This window comes from Macrobrachium nipponense, chromosome 3, assembly GCF_015104395.2.
Source record: "Macrobrachium nipponense isolate FS-2020 chromosome 3, ASM1510439v2, whole genome shotgun sequence".
Classification (NCBI taxonomy): domain Eukaryota; kingdom Metazoa; phylum Arthropoda; class Malacostraca; order Decapoda; family Palaemonidae; genus Macrobrachium; species Macrobrachium nipponense.
In genome coordinates this window covers 73,455,092-73,470,177 of record NC_087202.1, presented here as the reverse complement: position 1 = coordinate 73,470,177, position 15,086 = coordinate 73,455,092, and positions in this window count along the sequence as shown.

Sequence of the window (15,086 nt, the reverse complement as noted above, 5' to 3'; positions counted from 1 at the left end):
ACAAAAGTATATTTAAAGTATGTGTAATCAAGCAATAAATGTTAATCAAATGTAATATTAAATTATCCGGTAGTCCGTGACGAGGAAAACCCGAAGAACTACAGCAGAGATTGACTAACGACGACCTAGGTAGTTAGTAATAATCACTTTCCATACCAATTCGTCAATAAACTTGGTTGCATTCCGTCATCCCAGGGTTCCCTATTATGTCACATGAAACGCCAAAATGCACTATTTTACCATGGCCTACAATGCTTACAGATATAAAAAGCCACATAACTAATTGTAACACGTGTCAAAACAAGGGATACAAAACAAGGACACACTAAGACACCTGTCAGTTTAGGGCTCCTATCCTGTGCTAAAATCAATCCGTTGAAGAAAGAATATACGTAGAATGTTTGTTTTTAACAGAATACGAAAGTCTGACAGATGGAAATAACCACTTCTTTAGTGTTAATACGTTCCTTGACACGTTTATATAGGAAAATTAGCACCAAAAAAAAAGCAAACAAAAAATCTCAACTTTTAACCGCAATTGAGTGGCGTTAGGAATATTTAATGAGTGCTAAATCAGTAAATATGTGGAATCTTCCAGCACAATAATCTGTGACTCAGGGTAGGAGTAAAATTCATAATAATCTCCATGAATGCGTTGTGTTTGAATTCCTATCCCATTTAAGAAAACAAATAATATATTTTACACACCCAGTCAATCGGTTTTGGTCAGAATAAGAGATAAAAAAAAATAAATAAGAAAAGTGTTCAACTGGTCTTACGAGTTACAACTCGTGATAATTTGGATCCCAAACTGGAGTATAAGCGGTTCATTCAGGAGGTTTTAAACTACCTTTATCAATTCATTAATCTTGAATAAGCCGCAAGTAGCCTTATACGGTAACGCCGGCCCTTAGAACTCGATTCAAACCAACCCCATATTTCAAGCCAAACCATTATTTATCAAATATTATATAAAAGAAAAAATATAATAAATAAATAAATATAAAAAATAAAATAGAAAAATATGGATACCAAGTGGAGTCAATATAATACCACGCCGTATAAGAAGTCGGAAGGGTTACCAAATTTAATAAACAAAACAATCACGGAATAACATCAATAAAAAAGCAAAAGCCAAAAAACGTAACCAAGTTTAGTTAAATTAAATATTCCAAAATAATATTGACGCTGAAAGATTTGCAACTCTAACTTAATCGCTTATTAGTAATGACAAATAAGCTAAAAGTTCAAAACACATATCCAAAACCTACTGGACATATTGTCTGTCCCGGTGGGATTTTATATTTCGTAGTCAAGAAAAAAAAAAAAATGAAAAAAAAAAATAAAAAATAAATAAAATAAATAAAATAAAACCAAAGAGATTTTAAAGTCAGGAAGTTCATAGAAGTGAAAATGTATATTCTATGCGAGTAATCTTATACCAGGGCAAATAGTATATATAAAAATTTGTATGGAGGAAAACCCTTTTTTCATTAGTATATTTGAACAAAACTGGAATATTTCACTTAACATAAGTTACAGTTATTTACCAATCAGCAAGATTTCCAACATGAAACTACAATAGTATTGTTCAATTTTGGTACTGGTTTTTTTTTTTCGAGACAGTTCTTCTCGTGTTGTGGTCGAGTATTTACAAAAAACAAAAAAAATATCATTCGAAATACTAAAGTCGTATTTAATTACAGCAAGTCCACGTAACTCTTAGCTGGCTGAGAGCAATCCTCCTGCCAAGTTGACGACGTCATCATTTGCCGTATCAGCACATTTGTTCCTTTTTAACGCCTCAATAATCCTGCTTACAACAGGCGTTCATCTGTGTGTTCGTCTCTGCTTGCAAAGCAGATTGACTGGGAGAAAGGAATTGCTTAAGTATCATGTAGAAACTCACATGACCATTAATAAAGCCACATAACCTATTCTTATCCGTGTGGTGGCAATGCAATTTTAGTTAAGGACCTTGCGAATCGTTTTTTTAAAAAATGAATAAACAAAATAAGCAAAAAATGAAATTTCATTATATAACAACAAAATAAATTAATTTTTTTAAAATTTTTTTTCTGAACCTCATAGAACAATTAGAGTCAATAATTCAGCTTATAAGACATGGGTAATAAACGGACATTTAGAATTATCAAGGTTATGGATATGAAATAGTTTTACTTGCAACATTAGTGCCTATCAACAATTCAAGGTAAAATCAACAATTTATGGGAAAATGTCACATTTTCTTTTTTGAAAAAAACCAAAAAGTTTATATAGACAATTAGTTACAATAGTAGGGGTTTCTTTCGTTGCAATCGCCCTGGCCTAATACAATAAAGCAAAAAAGTTTTAAAATTAAACCTCAGAGGAAGCGCGCGAAGAAAAAATTGAATATGAAACTTTTGTTTTAGGTTATTGGAGGGGCAACATAGGTATCAGATTTTTATCACCACTTAATTTCAGTTAGCATAGAGGAAATACAGAATCATGATTAATATTCTCTTTCACTCTTATGTTGCCTGGCAATCTTAACAAATAGCTTCCGTTTTCCAAAACTTCTTTTGTCTAGTAATTTACTCACCAGTAATATCTAAAATTTCTGTTTATTTGGGATTTCGTATTGAATATGTTTATGTTTATTTTTTATTAATTAATGGGATTTTTTATTTTACAGTCATCACCAGACACTACCTGGATAAGGTTACTTTGCAATCATTCGCAATTGTATTTAATAGGCCATGGATAAAAAAGTTTTGTAACAGCGTGACTCTTTTGAATTAACAAAAAATTATCCAGCGGAATTCATTGATGGGTTGAAGTCTGGTCCTAAATTGGCTCTCCTTCCCCTCCCCTGTATTTTGGATGTTCTGTCTGAATTTACTTTGCCCTTATGATCAAATATAATTTCACTTGCCAGGCTGATTAATAGGAGGACCTGTTACAAGTATCCTGCAGTACGAGAGTTTTCACATTCGCAACTTAAAAAAAATTGCGTTCGTCGCTGCGGACGACGGCAGTTGAGTATAACAACCGCCTACAATGTGGAAAAGGAATAAGCACTCCAATCATGGACTTCTTCGACACCGACACCTTGTATCTTACGTCGTTAATCTCCTTTTTAATGCGGAAAGCTCGCCGGCGGCTGTCGGCAAATGCGAGCTACAAAAGGGACAAATACTTCTGCAAACAAATTACGACCTGAAGGATATTCAACTCTCTAAACTTTGCTGGCGAAGGACTCGTGGCTGGGGATGAGTTTTATTCATCGCGAACGTAATCGTGTAGCTTAGGAATGCAGAGAATAAGTTATGAAGCGCAAATAGAACATATTGAGGTAACTCCCCGCCCAGGCATAATTTTTTCCCCTTGTTTTTAACCATTTAGAAATTGGCCGTTATTTTCGATTTGGCTATAGGTGGTTGGTTTTACTGGCCAACTGTGTAATGGACGAAAAACGTTGTTCACGAAAGCTAGTTAAATTGTGAGCAAGTTATAACCTCGTTCATGTATCCTATATATAGATAAATGATCTATAATAAACAGAACGAAACAAATATTTTTTTGTGTGTACGCCACTAGGAATTCTATATATAGAATGATCATAAATAACGGAATTAAAAAACAATACTATTTCTTTTGCCGTGTACGCAATAGGAATCTTATGTTTAAACGTGCACATATTATTAATCCATAATTATCATGAATCCAAGAGACATATGTATAAATAAACAACAAATCAGGTAGCCTATTAATCAATCTGTTACCTCCTTATTTATCTTACCAATATCTGCAGTTATATATGAGTTAAGTATATGGATTAATGGAATCAGATATATATAATAACCAGTTAGCAGAAAAATCAACGAATCAACTCAGCATAAACAAAATTAATAATTTTATCCAAATTCGATATATGGAAATTTTTTATCAGTTTAAAACAAAATGAATTTTTTATCATGTTGTTAAATATTCATTCTAATGCGATTATCAAGAGTACATTAGTATTTTCTGTAGCATAAGTTCACTCTAAGTGAGATAAGAAGGAAAAACTGAGTCATTAACAAAAAAAAATTATATATCACTTGATCACTATTATTTTTACCAATATCATTGTTTTTTAATATTTTAATTACTTGAAGTCAATTCCAAATGTTTACAAACCATGAATTTTTATTGTTTACTTTACTTATAATTAATTATATTTCACATAGTTTGTCCTGCATACACCTCCTATTACCAAGTCAAATTGGGCAAGTCAAGTTTTGAGTAATATTCAGTAGTTTGGTTTGGTATTTGCTGACCGAGCTAATGTAAGTTGTTTTACAAATAACAAAAATATGGAATGGTTTTAGTCCCCCACATATATTAAAAAGACTAAAACTAAAGAGGTCAACCAGATTGCTTAGCAGGAATGTGATCAGAACTATGAGACTAGCTAAAGATGAACGTAGAAAAAAAACCATAGAAAGCTAGGCCTAAGAATAAACATGCCGTGCACCATGTAGTCATTCAATGTTGTTTATAAACTTTATGTCCAAGCTCCGCTGCTTGAAGACAACTAACGCCTGGCGACCCTATAATTCAAGAAACGGCCACCGTACGGTGATCTGTAAGCGTTTGTCCTCATTTGGTTATTTGGTGTTCGATAATGTTAATTATGTCATCTTATAGGTATGTTCATAATGTTTCGAACTACTGTCTGTTCACCTTTAATGACTGGTAACGCCGAGATGGTAAGACCCGGGCAGAAGAAAGAGTTAGCTATCATTCATTAGAAGACCTGTTACCATCTTTACCTAACGCTTTATCATGTACGGGATAAAATTAAGAATTTAGACCATACATCATTGCGAGAAGCGATCAAAGCTAACTCGGTCATTAAGAAGAAACTTGTACAACATCATAGAAACCTGATCTTCCACCCCACGAAATTCAGAGAATATAAGTTATTTTTTGCTTAGTACTTCGTGGTTTCTACTAGAATCCTCACCTAAATCACACCGAATCATCATGAGTTTAAACAAAACATCGGTCGTAATAACCTTAAAAAGAATAATAAATACCGACTTCGTAAGTGGTATCTACCAAACCCCAAGACACTCCATTGGAATATGGAAGTGCAATAACCAACCGACTTAGCGTAAGATTATCGCAAGTCTGAACATTACACCTCAGAGGGCGCCTTATTATACAAGGCAACATGCCCTGTAGGGAGGCAGGTTTCCTCCGCCAGCTTGGGGAAGCGGTGGCCCTGGGGAGGTAACAAGTACCTCAAGGTGGGTAAGGATACGGCCATAAGGTTCGCACCTGGGGAAAACCAATCCCTAAGGGTATACCTTTGCCAGGGAAAACGTTTATTTAATAGTTACTGATAATAATAAGAAAAGAATCGTTGAAATGAATGAGGCAGATAGGTCCATAATCTCCTGAGAAGGATTTGTAGACAGGAGGGTATTTTTATGGACAATAGAACTTAACAAAAAACCTCTATTATAATCATGAAGGAATGAAGGTTTTGCTGAAACTTTCTAGAAACTATTTTTTTGTTTTTTTTTCCGGAAGATATAATTTGAAAAAGAAAATGACATTTGTTTTAGAAGCAGATAATCCATCTTGAAGAGAAAAGATTTCAACTCACTTTTAATTCTCAATATGGCCTTCCGCAGAATAAGAAGTTACTAACACAGGCATTATTGAATTTCTTTCTCCTATTGCAACAAAGGCTTATTTCAAGGGAATGAAGAAAGATTTTACTGTGTCTGAGGCTTTTACTTCCTTTGTTCTTGAGAAACGGCCATTTGACACTGGGTTCCACACAAAATACTTTGTTTGGATAAACTTACAACATTATGGGTTATTTCGGTGGCAACTTTCATCTATACGCTAAATATCATACTTTGGCTCAACAGAAGGCAGTTTGTAACGCGTAAATGGTGGGTTGGACTGATTCTTTAAACGTGATTACACGTGGTGTGCCTCAAGGGTCTAGTACTTGGGTCTCCCTTTGTTTTAATATACTTTTAATACAATGAACCTACCTTAATGTCAGTGCATGGGCCGTAAACAATTTAATTTTTTGCGGATGAATGTTTGGCTTGTTTCTGCTAGTTTCACTTTCCCATTTATTCACCCGACTTAAGGAATAAAAGTTAGGAATTTGTTTTGTTTTTTTAGTGAAGCTTGAGGTATACTTCAAAAGCAAATATGCTAAACTCCTAATACTAGTAAGAGTAAAAGTCTCCCCCCAAGAACTTTCCACCTTTCCTATCATTTCGCTTGATTGGCATTAATTGAAATGGGTAACGGAGCTTCCAAATACCTTAGGCTTGACTACACCTAATACCTTGACACTATACAAAACCAAAATTCAACAATTGAACAAATCCTCACTTAAACTGTCAGTCTCCGTATAACTGGAGCATAATTTAATTAGTACTATTCCGAGTATTTCTTGCCGACTGACATATTGCTTAAACTGTATTATGACTCTAGTGCCTCCCTACTTGAATAACCCCACCACCTCTTAAATTATGGGCTACGACAACTGTTACTGTGCTTAAGAAAGTATTGAAGGTACCAGTCAGTTACAAAAGCGGGTTGTCGCCTCCCCGTCCATGGCCTGGCTCGGTGAGAATCATCGCCCTTTACTTGCTCCCTGAAAGTGGCCCACGATTCAAACAAAAAGCAACAGATGCATAGTTACAAGTATGTGTTTGGAAGGGAATGGAGGAGGAGCGAAAATTAAACGGGTAATCAAGCCAAAAGGCAATGCATTAATCGAATGGAATATATAATGGACAAAAAGAGAGAGAGAGAAAGAGGGGGGGGAGGGTGTAGAAATGATTTAGCAAGATGTACGAGGGCAACGGTAACTAGACAAAGAAATGCATACAGTGTTTTAGGAGCGAGAGAGAGAAGAGTAAGAGAGCTTCATATTTATTTGTTTAGTTAGTCTGATAGGTATAGTTTAAGGACCTTGCTGTTTATGAATATATTTTATCTTAATATTTCTTGGAAAATAATTATTAAAACCTGAAATCCTAATCACAGTCCGTATTGTTTTTAAAATCGTTAATCCCTATTTTCTATATAGAAATGCCTTAAATATTGTTTTGGAAACTGACTAGTTGCATGATTTAATAATCATTCAGACAACGAACGGAAAATATTCCTTTTTCAATTATACCTATATGGCAGCTGGTATCTCTCTCTTCTCTCTCTTCCTTCCTCATTCATCAGTGTTTGACTGCCCCTCCGTCTTTAATCTCTCCTCCTGGATCTACATTATTTAAATAAATGGTAAACGTTTGATATGTTCATTTGGATGTGGGCCAAGGATCAAACAAAAACCGTAAATGGCTTACTCAAAACGTGTTTTCTTGGCTGCATCTATATTTTCCCTAGATTGACTGGACTATAATTACCCGTATTACCATAATAATTAAGTAGAACACGAATCTGGTCACCAAAGATGTTAACCAAATATAAACCACAGGATTTTGTAGCCACTGGGCTTTGTATTGAATTTCATTAATTTTGCAAGGGTAATATTTTTATTAATTATTAAGTCTAAGCTAACAAACATTACAACAGGATATGCCTAAATTCAGTACCACAGGATTTGTATTGTTTGTGACGTAACTTAATTGAGTACCAAGTAACAGAGGTTGTGGATGGGGCCACTTGGCTCCCGCCTCTCGCAACCATCAAGGCTAACTTAATAGAAAGTATTTTAATAACTGGTATTATTTCTTTATTATTAATTACATTATCATTCATTATTTCTTTACTGAAACTCTCGGGAGGAAAATGAATTGTGTGAACAAACAAAATGCGTGAAATGTTGTGCATACGGAGGAGGGGCCTTAATATAATGATGGTTGGTGGGGTATAAAAGGAATGTATACTATATAAACATATTATCCTAGTGTCCAACAATTATTCGTTGACAGTCTTTTGACCTTTAGCCTTTACCTGGCTCACGCCCCCCTCCGCCTACCCCCCCCCCCCCCCCCCCCCCCCCCCAAACCAAACCTCCCAAACCCCAAAACCCACCCCGGCTCAACGCTTACTACCTCACTCCGCCTCTTCCGTCTCTGCCTTTTAATTTGTTGACTTCATCAAGCAAAGGAAGATGTTCAGGTACACCTTGTGGTGTTACCCCCTCCAAGCTATTCAAGAAACCCATATTAACTTTCGATATCTCCTGTTCATAGTTACTTTCTTTTACATATTCCAATGTTTTTAAATATTGGTAATTGAAATAATTGAAAATATTAAATGGAGTATGAAATACTGTCATCCGAGTATTACTTTTACCGTTCCAAAAAAACATCCAACCAGAAACGATCTCATAATAACTGTACGACCTTTGAAACCCCGAACATGAGGACGTGCGGGGAAAGGTGACAGTTGGGTGACTCCATTAATGGTTAAGGCTTGACGGGGTTTCGCGGTATCACATTTATTATAAGGTTGGTGATCGTAATTAACCTTTCAACCGAGAATAAAAAGTTAATATTCAATGATTCTAAACTCACCATTGACGACGTGGGCACATAGCGTTATTAATGGTTACTGAGATCATCTTTTGTATATTTATTTATTTAAATTAACAAGGAAGGAAGGAATTTAACCCATCCCATGAGTCAGGCTTATTTGAACTCCCACAGAGGGGCTGGCCCCTAAAATTTAAAAATTTCGGGGGGGGGAAGAAAAATCAAAAATTATAATATTAATTATATATATATATGTATATATTATAAATTTATATTATATATAATATATATATATATAATATATATTAAGATATAATATTAAACATATATATATATTATATAATATTGTTATATATACTTATCATATAGTATAATAATACATATTAATCATATATATTATATTGCATATTATAATATGGAGAAATTATTCGTTTTATATTTGTTTCAATTAATTATTTTCCGATTCATCATTCCAAATTTCCTGCCATTTTTTAACCATAAAACTTCTTATGTATAGTTACATAATCCTTGTCAGGAAGTTTAATGCTCAGGTTTAGTAAATGTATGGCCGATTTAGCAGTGGCATCTGCTTTCTCATTACAGACGACTCAACATGGGCCGGAGTCCAGCATATTTCAATATTTACCCCGAGAGATATAGTTGGTTGAGGAGTTCTTTAATTTGTAATATCAGTTGATTTCTGTGAGTAACCTTTGAGGGCTTCTATGACACTTCTTGAATCGGAAAAAATAACAAATTTGAGATCCACCTTATCCTCAATTGTTTTAACCGTGTCATTTGTCAATAAATCGCTGATAGTTCAGAAGTAAATACTGATACTCACTAGGTAATGAGAGCCGACTTGTTTTGTCTGAGGATACTGCAAGCGCAGCCAATCTCCATTGAAGACTTAGAGCCATCAGTATTTAATTATATATATATATATATATATATATATAGATATATATATATATATAATTAATACTGATATATATATAAAGATATATATATATATATATATATATATATATATATATAATTAAATACTGATGGCTCTAAGTCTTCAATGGAGATGGCTGCGCTGCAGTATCCTCAGACAAAACAAGTCGGCTCTCATTACCTAGTGAAGTATCAGTATTTACTTCTGAACTATCAGCGAGACTTCGTAAAATGCGAAGTGCATTGAAGCTCCTATCCACCAATTCTCCAACAAAGAAACTCTTTAATTAAAGTGATGTATTTATAAACAATCATAAACCACCAATCCCAATTAGAGCGAATAGGCTGTTACAATCAACAAACACCAGAATTAACTTCAATTCATTCAACCATCTTTTTTCTCCTCTTTTGGATCATAAAGAAAAACAAGAATATGCTCTCATCTTTTTATTATCAAAAAGAATATAACTATACCTTGGAACATATTCAGAGGAATGGACCCCGCTATACTATATACGTATATATATATATATATATATATATATATATATATATAATATATATATATATATATATATAGTATGCGGGGTCCATTCCTCTGAATATGTTCCAAGGTATAGTTATATCTTTAGTTATATCCAAGGTATAGTTATATATATATATATATATATATATATATATATATATCTACTATATATATATATATACTATTATATATATATATATATATATATATATATATATATATATATATATAGATATATATATATATATATATATTCTATATATATATATATATATATATATATATATATATATATATATATATATATATATATATATATATATAGTATAGCGGGGTCCATTCCTCTGAATATGTTCCAAGGTATAGTTATATCTTTTTGATAATAAAAAAGATGAGAGCATATTCTTGTTTTCTTTATGATCCAAAGAGGAGGAAAAAAGATGGTTGAATAAGATTAATTCTGGTGTTTGTTGATTGTAACAGCCTATTCGCTCTAATTGGGATTGGTGGTTTATGATTGTTTATAAATACATCACTTTAATTAAAGAGTTTCTTTGTTGGAGAATTGGTGGATAGGAGCTTCAATGCACTTCGCATTTTTACGAAGTCTCGATGTAAGGACAAAGGTGGCTCCCCACTTTCACATAAGACTGAGATATTAGGGGAAGATCTAAATGCTCCACTACAAAGACTAAGGCTTCGAGTATATATTTGATCTAAAGACTTTAAGGTAGCTTTAGATCCTGATCCATATATTGGGCTACCGTAATCTATTCTAGATAAAGCTAATGCTTTATAGATCATCAGTAGAGTTGATCTCTTTGCTCCCCATATTGTATGAGACAACTTCATCATTAGGTTGAGAACATTATCAAATTTAAATTGATATATGATATGTGCGCTTTCCAATTGAGGTAGGTATCGAATATTAGTCCCAAAAATTTTACCTTATCCTGGAATTGGTTTTGAGCGTCGCCCAATGTGAATTTTATATCCTGGTTTTGCTTCCATCTGCTATTCTTGTAGGACATTATTGCTGGACTTTTTTCAGTTGAAAGTGTGAAACCAACAAAAGCAGTCCAAACTTGTATTTTACGAGTAGCGTTATTCAGAATTCTTTATAAGTGACGAAGGTTATTTAACGAGTACTATATTGCAAAGTCGTCCACATACAGACTACTTTTCACTTCCTGTGGCATTTGAGCAACTATGCCATGACCTCCTAATGCAAAAATAGTTCCACTTAAGGCACTACCCTGGGGTACTCCACAATCAAGGTTGAAAGATTCTAAATAAATATTGTCTATGCGAGTTTGGATGTTCTTCCACTAACAAAAGTTCTAATAAAAATAGGAAGGTGTCCTCGAAAACTGTTGTGATGTAAGGATTTTAGTATTGAATGCCTCCAAATAGTATCTTATGCCTTCTGAACGTCAAAAAATATGGCTACTGTGATTTGCTTTCGTTCAAAACCTCTACTGATATAATTTTCCAAGTGTGATAGAGAGTCCAAGGTGGATCATTCTGTTTGAGAGCCAAATTTTGAAGCTGATGAAATGTTGTCACTACGTAAATGCCGGTTAAATCTCTAATTTGCCATTTTTTCCAGTAATTTCCATGCCTTTGGAAATAGATGTTGTGTGCAAAGGTGATTATAAAAATCTAATAGATAGGCCTGAGCCAAAGGGGCTAGATTTTTTATCATATCAAAATTTATATTATCTTTACCAGGGGCCGTTGAACTACAATTTGATAATGCAAATTTCATTTCCTCTGTTATAAATCTTTTATTGTAGAAGATATCTTCCACTGTATCAAAATTCAATAGAATTGCTTCATCTTTTCTTTTAATGGAAAGAAAGTGGGCATCCAAATTATTTATTCTGCTTATGTTTTCAATACTGCGTCCAATAACATTTGAGATTGCCTGTGTATCATGAATTAGCGAGCATTATGCATTAATACATGTCTGGCAGGTCTGCTATACGAGCCATTAATTTCTCTAAATTTCTGCCACACTTGTTGCACTGAAGTAGTTTCTGATAGACTGGATACATATTTTTGCCACGAATTTATTTTCCATTTTATTGGTTCGTCTCTGAATTTAGCAGATATATTTTTTCATAATACTGATTTCTATGGCTATATCAACGAATTTGTTTATGGTATTTCCCACCATTAGGGGACCAGTACTAAAATTTTTAAATCTTTTTTCTAAGGTTTCTAATTTTCATCTAATTGCATGCGTTTCATTCATTAATTGGGTTAAAGCCTCTGATCACCAAGGAACCGAGTGTCTCATTGGTCGGGCATCCGTCAGGGCATAGATTTAGCAGCTGCTTTTGTGATGAAGTTTTCGAGGAAATCATTTGTTTCATCCTGATCTTGTGAATAATGGATGGGAGGCATTTGACCCGTATAAAATTGAAACTTATCCCAGTCAGCTTTATTTGTATAGGTCATCTAGGACGTTTCATTCAAACCTATCAATAATATTGTTGGAACAGAGTTACATCTGTTGATGAATATGTTCCATGAGTTTTTGAATAGCAAGTGCTCATATCTCCCTCATTTAATATACAGAGGTTATGATCATTTATTATTTGTTCAATCTTGGAACCATTTGTATCAACACTAACACAGTTCGTGTCCCAAAGGGGATTGCGGGCGTTGAAGTCTCCCAGTTAATATGAAATCCTCTTGCAGATCTGGCAAATCTTTGGGTAAATTTTACAGATCATAGTTGCAAGAAGGTTGATTATACATATTGTAAATATTAAAGGTGTTATCATTCAGATGTAATTTAACTCCAGATAATTGAAACTCTACAGTTTTAATTATCATGGCATCGTAAGTTACTTTGTTATGAATATATATCGCATTTCCTAATGGATCAGAGTTAGGTTTCTGTTTAACTGCGCTACATCACTTTTTTGTTAGGTTTCGATTCTTTGAATATCACTTCCTGATGTTTACTTTGATTATGATTTGCTTTATTATCATTTGGATTATGGTTAGGTTTTTCTATAAATTTTTCAAGATGAACAGTGCCTGTTGCACGCTTCTTTATAAGATGATCAACACACATACAACCACTATTGTGTGTTTCTAGTTTACCATGTTGGTTTTTATTCTATTTATTTTTTTTGACAAAGTTATCGATGACATTATTAATAATGAGTATATTCATGTTCTTAATATAATTAATTTCAGATAAGAAGCAATCATTGCAATTGCAAGAGATTTTGTGGGCAGTTTTATTCTCGGTTGTTTTGTGAAAATCATCTTGATTTCTCAGTTGTACCTATAACTGGAGAAAAGATTTATTTCTTCAAGGGGTGCATTGGTAATTGGATTTTCTTCAATTACTTGCGTATCAGAAGGATTCTTATAGGCCTCGACCTTTACCACATGTTTAATGGCTTCACTAATTGTTATATTGAGTTCAGATTCAGTGACTTGGGGTTGAGGCAATGTATCTGTTTCTTCAACAAGTCGATTTGGTACTTCAACCAACAAATCTTCCTCCATAATAGCATTAGAAGAAACCTCTTCAGGTTCACCCAAACATTTTTCTTTATTAGATTTTTAACATTTTATTTCGGAAGGGTTGCATTTTCAAAGACCCGTTTTTATTCTCTCAGGGTTAGATTTTGGGGGTTCATGATCAACCATATCCATTTCGGAGAGATCTTCTATGTATATTTTTGGAAGTTTCCTTAGTGGTGAGTATCCCAAATCTGTTTTGTATTGGCGTAAGAGTTTCTTGTTTATTTTTAGCGTTTTGAGTGTCATTGCTTTTTGCATTTTCATTTATTCTATTGATATACTTATGCTTAAATGAATAATGAGGCGTAGCTGTATTAGTACAAGAATAATATGGTCCAGGGTGACTCGATGAATAAGAATTGGAGAGGCTTTGATTCTGCAAATTAGGTCTTGTGGAAGAAAGCACCGTTTTTGAACCATCAGTCGAATCACGTGGAATGGATAAAATACTTGAATAAGTTGTTTCTCTGGCATTATTAGTTCCCAAGAGTTTTTTCCTGGCGGCTTCAAAGGTAATATGCTCATTATTAGCTGTTTCAACTAGAGCCTGTTTCACTTTATATTGGTGACATTGTCTAGAGTTCGGAGAATGAACTCCCTTACAATGGAAATCAAATTTCTCTTATGCATTCAGAAGAGAGATCATGGAACTGAGCAGTTCAAACATCTTTTCTCGTTGGTGTATCTGACACTGACATGGCCAAAATCATAGCACCTATAACACCGCATGGGCCTTGGGTGAAATGTTCTGACATGGATGTTTAAGTGTCTAATTTTAATGTAGCCAGAGAGATATGGTGTGGAAAACACCAATAAGATGTCATTGCTATTTCCTTTTAGTTTTTTAACAGTAGGAGTGAACCTCTTCAGTATGGGCCTCTTCTGAAAACTCACAGAGATCACCACAATAAATCATTCCCTTTGCATAGTTGAGGGTGTAGTGGGGAAAGACACTCAGAATATTATCCGAAGAGGAGGATGTAAAATTATTTAATAATACTGCTTGAGTCTCATTGCCAGCTTTTATTAGTATATTATCGCCATAGCGTTTTAAATTTCCTTATGGGTTGGTATCAATTTTTTGTTTCTAGGTGGAGTGATCCTTTATTGGCGGAGTGATCCTGTTTATTGCCTAGGTCGTCAACAGGGTTTTCCTTACTCATGTTGGCAAAGGTCAACAGTGTCTGGGGTTCGCCATAGGATCCAGGGGTAAATAAAGGAAAACATCATCAATATTAGTTTTTTTTTTTTGGGGGGGGGGAGTGGGGGGGGAGGAAGGGTGGTTTGGGGGAGGAATATTTTAGAGGAAGAAAATTTTCAGACTGCCTGTCACCTAAAAAGAAACCTCATTAGCCTTCCATGAAATTAATTTCACTACCAATGACACCAGTGAGAGCTGACTCCCGAATGTCCACTCCATACCCTACCCTGAAGGGATGGTAGTATCACCATCATTAGAGTGGCCCAAGTGTAAGTCAACTTGCTTGATAGGACTGAGAGCATTTCAGGAACATAATAATTCCCACTTTAATCATGCGAGGGCCAATTTTGGTACTGAGATAGTTCCGCAT